Below are 6,235 nucleotides of genomic sequence, written 5' to 3'. Positions count from 1 at the left end.
GGTGCACTCTCCAACCCACCAACTTAATAGTCATTAATCTATCATTCACCCGCCTAACCTCTACCACAGACTCTCTAAGTTCTCTATCCACCAAAATACCCACTCCATTCTTACCCTTCCGGACTCCCGAGTACCAAAGCTTCTACCCGTCCACATCCCTCGCCTTCGATCCTACACACCTTGTCTCTTGGACACATGCTATATTGACCTTCCTCTTCTGGAGGATCTTTGCAAACACTATAGACTTACCCATCAATGTTCCTATGTTTCATGACCCAATTCTCAACCTATAGTCTCCCTTGTTCCCCTTACCTCCCTTGCTTCCCTTCCCACCCCTTGTCTCCTGCCCCGCCCCACCTACCGCACCCCTCGAGGACATGACCTTAGTCTACCATCCCAGACCACAGCCACTATACCTACGATAAATTAAGGGAAATCCCTAACACAAATAGGCAACAGACCAAACTAGAAGAGAACAAGTTGTAATTACAGGCACATTAATATAATGATTAAACTAATGCGAACAAAAATGGCAACAATTTAGCTAACATAAAGAAGGGAAACAGGAAAACGGGAGGTGCCAACTCCCGCAAGTAGAACATGGGAATTGTCTTGGTGTACACGACGATGTTGCGGCACTTGGCACGTTCACGTCCAACTCCCACCACCCATTGCTGACACTTGCCATAGCTGCTCTCCAATGTTTGCACACACACGTCCCGGTCATTGCCAATAGCCACCGACTCTAACCTGAAATACACACAAAATACCACAAAACCAAAAAAAAGGGGAGGGTTGTCACTGCTACCACTGGTGGATCCCCAGTAGTAGCAAAGAAGAGAAATGGTAGAGGAAAAGAAGAGAAAATGAGAGAAGAAAATAGTGTATGTGTGTGTGTGTGGGGGGGGGGGATTACACATAATTAAGAATGAAGCATAAAATAAAGGGAAAAAGGATTTCCTTCACCGGAAAATAGGTCACCGGCGAAACAACGGTCGCCGGAAGTGCCGCTCCTGTTAAGTTTGGGAGTAGGGGAAGAGGGGGGTGGTGGGCAGGGTAGGGAGAGGTGAAGGACGGGAGAGAGAGAGGGAGGGATATGGGAGGTAAGAGAGATGAGGGAGGGAGAGGGACTTACCTGCTGGGACGAGTGGTCATCGGTGCCTCTAGTCGTCGGCTGGTCGTACAGTGACCGTTGGGGCTGGGCTCCCAAAATAACCCACAATTTCTACTAATTTCCATGTTAAATTCCATATATAATCTATGTAATTAGCTCACAACACGTTGGAATCACTTACCTTGTGTTAGTTGATGAAAATGACTCTTCCAATTTGCCCAAAATCGCCTTAGCAACAGAGAAGTTAGATAAAAATGAGTTGAACTCTAGTTTATATTCTGCCCAAGTATTACCCTTCATGATCACGGTCCAGATCATCACGATCATGAAGCACCAACATGCTTCTGCCCAAAACTTTTCCTTCGCGAATGCGACCCAATCCCTCATGAACGCGAAAGCTTACCAGACTAGACCCTCCACAAACGCGACCAGCCAAATGCGAACGCGAAGGTTTCACTGCCAGCCCCCAAAATATCCTCTTCCACGATCACGAAAGCCATTACGCGATCGCATTGAACAACTGCCTCCCCTGGTCATTGCTGCTAACACATCGCGTTCACGACCTTAACTACGCGAACGCAAAACACTAACAAACCACCCTCCGGGATCGTGATACCGACTCCCCGATTGCATAGAACAACTCTTCCTCAGCTCCACACAACACTCCACGATCGCGAGACTTGCTCCGCGATTATGATACACACCAGACATCAGCAAAATCTGCTAATTTCAACCTAACTCCGGGTGGTCTAAAACTCACTTGATCCAGCCGAGACCCCGTGCGATCATACCAGTAAGTCCATAAACATAATTTGGACGTACTCGAGGTATCGGAACACACAAAATAACATTACAACCAAGAGTCGCACCCCAAACCAAACTAATTAACTTCTAAACTTCAATATTTTCCAACTAACTCCGAAGGCGACGAGTTGTACTTAGACAACTCGAAATGGAACCAAATTCCACACACAAGTCCAATATGACAAAACAAATCTACTCCCAGGCTCGGAATTCCAAACGGGGTCTGATAACACCAAAGTTCACCTCAGGTCAAACTTAGAAAACTCTAAATTCTTCCAAATGTCTACTTCCGACAATAGGCACCAAAACGCTCCCGGTCCACCCAAAACTCGATCCGAACATACGGCCAAGTCCAAAATTACCATATGAACCTATTGGAACCTTCAAATTTCGATTCCTAGGTCTTTTACTCAAAGTGGTGACTTAAGTCAAACTTAGCCAACTTATGCCACTATTATAGAACTAAGTATTCAGAATTCAACCAGAACCTTTTCATAACCAAACTAACCGCCCCCGCAAGTCATAAACAGGAAAAACACATACAGAAAGTCTTAAATATGGGAACATGATTATAGAAAGTAAAATGACCGATCGGGTCGTTACATTCACTTCTTATTAATGCAACAAATTTCTACATATATTCTCATTTTCCTCTATTCCTCGGTCGAGAACTTTCAGTTTCCACATACTCCTATCAAGTACCAAGATTAAAGGAATAATTTAAAATTGTATAACTTGCATAAATATTTTGAAAAACATTACCTCTTTGGTTGAAAATATTTATTTAGTTGATTGCATATAATCGATATATAACTTAAAGCTGTTTAGTCCACAAAAGATTTAATGCCTATTAAATATTGTAAAAAAGATTATCTCTTTGGTTGAAAATATTTATTTAGATGATTGTATTTAACCAATATAGAAATTTAAAGTTGTTTAGTTCATTTAATTTTATTGTGATAAATGATAATGGTGATGATATGCATTAAGCTTAAAGAAAGAAATGGGGATTCATATTACCGATCATAACTTGTTTGGACTGAGGCATAATTATTATTGTTGTATTAAAAATATTGTATCACTCTTTTTGATCGCTAGAATTGAAAAAAATCATTTCAAATTAATATTAAGGACTTTTATCACGACCCGAAATATTCATCTTCACAACCGTGATGGCACCTAATATTTCACTTGCTAGAATAATACAAATAAGGGTCTGAATAAAAATAAAGTTGTCTGAAAGAAAATATATAGGTAAGATAAAATAGAGGGGGACTTCAGAGCTGCGAACGCCGTGTAGCTATACCTCAAGTCTCCTCTGATAGCTGAATCCGAGCAAATCTATAGTACACCGTTGGGACCAACTCCGGTATCTGCATAAGAAGTGCAGAGTGTAGTATGAGTATAACCGACCCCATGTACTCTGTAAGTGCCAAGCCTAACCTCGACGAAGTAGTGACGAGGCTAAGGCAGGTCACTTTCATTAACTTGTACGCACAATAATAATAATAATAATAATAATAATGATAATAATAATAATAATAATAATAATAATAATAATAATAACATGAATAGAGGTAAAACATGTAAATCATATCCATAATCGAGGTCAATTCGGCAGTCACAATCGATTATTTCTTTTATCATTCTGTTGCGGCGTGCAACCCGTTCCCACAATATGATCCTTCTGTTGCGGCGTGCAACCTGTTTCCACAATATAATCCTTCCGTTGCAGCGTGGAACCCGCTCCAACAATATAAATTAACAATACTTATACGTAAGACTACTTCAATAAATGCCACAATTAATAAGAAATTATTAGGCAATAAAGTATACAACAATTATAAATTATGTAAGAAACAACTATGGACAAGTAACAATTAAGTGTAGAATCAGGGAGGAGATAGGCAATTTAATATATAAAATGCTAATTATCAAGTAGCAATTATGGTACAAAAATCAAATAAGCAGGTAGCAATTAAGGTATGAAATCAAGGCATAATAGTACGCAATGAAAATAAGAGAATCAATTAATATAATGATTAATTAATAAAATCAGATAATTAATGAAATACGTAAAGACATGGAAGCAAGCAATTTGACGACGTATAGACACTCGTCACCTCGTCTATATGTCACTACACATAAAATTCACATAACACATAATTAAAGGGTTCTATTCCCTCAAGTCAAGGTTAATCACGACACTTACCTTGTTTCGCAATTCAAGTATTCACTCGACCACGACTTTTCCTTTCGAATTATTCTCCAAACCAATCAAACCTAGCAATTTATTTACCAACAATTCAATTTGAGCTTTAGAAATTATTCTCAATTCGAAAGTGACTTAATTTAAGTCATTTTCAGAAAAATCAATCAAAAGTCAATGTGGTCCCCACTTTGTGAAACCCGACAAAAACTCACGGAATCCAAATACCCATTCCGATACGAGTTCAACCATAAAAAAATTATCGAATTCCGACATCAGATTGCTTTTCAAATCTTCATTTTACATTTTTGGAAGATTTTTACAAATATCTGATTTTCTCCCATTAAATTCACGGATTCATGATTTAAATAAGTATGAAATCATGAAATATAATCAATATAGGATAAAGAACACTTACCCAGTTCGAACTTGTGAAAAACTCCTTTGAAATCGCCCAAATCCGAGACTTAAAACTAAACAATGAGCAAAAATGGCAAACACCCGATTTTATGTATTCTGTCCAGAATTTTCGCATCCGTGGACTAAATTTTTTGCATTTGCAAGAAAATCTCGTATATGCGAACAAAGACAGCCAAGAAGAGGACCGCATCTGCGGACCTTCACGTCGCAGATGCGACTGCGCAGAAGCGCAAAGGGAGCCGCAAAAGCGTGAAGGATCGCATTTGCGATCATGGCACCGCAGAAGCGGGCATCGCATCTGCGCCCCAAGCTTTGCAGAAGCGATCTCCTTGGCCTCAAAGTCGCAGAAGCGACCACGCACCTACGGAAAAAATTGCGCAGGTACGACGCACCAGAACCAAACATGTATTCTTGAACAAAAGGATCCGAAACTCGTCCGAAACTCACCTGAGCCCCTCGAGACCTCGTCTGAATATTCCAACAAGTCCCGTAACATAATACGTACTTACTCGGGATCTCATATTATGTCAAACAACGTAAAAACTACAATTCACACCTCGATTCGGACGTATGAGTTTATGAAATTTTTAATTTTATAACTCGTGTCGAAACATGTCAAATCAATCCGAAATAACCTCAAATTTTACAGGTAAGTCCCAAATGACATAACGGATCTATTCCAACTCTCAAAATCTCAATCTGAGTCCGATATCGATAAAGTCAAAGCTACGGTCAAACTTTGAAAATCTTTAACCTTTAAGTTTCTTGTTTTCGTCAAATGGCGATAATTCGAGTTAGGGACTTCCGAATTAGATTTCGGGCATATGCCCAAGTCCCAAATCACGACACAGACTCACCGGGACTCTCAAAATACTGATCCGGGTCCATTTGCTTAAAATATTGACCGAAGTCAACTTAAGTGAGTTTTAAAACACTATTTCACATTTTTATCAATTTTTCACATAAAAGTTTTCCAGAAAGATATACGGACTGAGCATGCCATTTGAGGAGTGCTGAATGGTGCTATTCGAGGTCTCAGAGCACAGAATTAAATGTTAAATTTAAAGATGACTTATCGGGTCATCACAACTTTTCCCTTCTGAAGAAAAACTTTATAATCATGATTTTAATTAATTTTAAAGCCCTAAATGTTAGAAAAATAATTAAATAATAATTTTATCTAATATAGAATTTATTTTAAGGTTATTTTGGTCACTTGACAAAGTATTCATATATATATATATATATATATATATAAAAGTTGGAGATCTTGTACGTAATTAATGTGACACAATAAGTTGTAGGTCTTCTCACCGCTATATATATAGAATAAGTAATAACTAGTACGTAATAATTGTGACGCAATAAGTTGGATATATATATAGAAAATAAATAATAACCAGTACGTAATTAATGTGACGCAATGAGTTGGAGATCTTCTCATGCTTCTTTCTGTATATTACATCAATAAGCTTAAATAGATAGCTTAACCCTAGATTTAATGTAGCCAATTATTTATATACTTAACTATCCTTAAAGAAATCTTGAAAATTACTATTGAACAAAGGGGCAGCTAATATGAGGTTGACGAAGTTGGGATTAGCTATTTTTATGATGTTGATGATGGTGTTAGCTGCACAAGGATTTTCTGATGTTAAAAAATGTGCAAACGCTTGTTTTACAAAGTG

The sequence above is a fragment of the Nicotiana tabacum genome, chromosome 23 (assembly GCF_000715075.1).
Source record: "Nicotiana tabacum cultivar K326 chromosome 23, ASM71507v2, whole genome shotgun sequence".
NCBI classification, from domain to species: Eukaryota; Viridiplantae; Streptophyta; class Magnoliopsida; order Solanales; family Solanaceae; genus Nicotiana; species Nicotiana tabacum.
Note: the sequence above shows the minus strand (reverse complement) of the source record.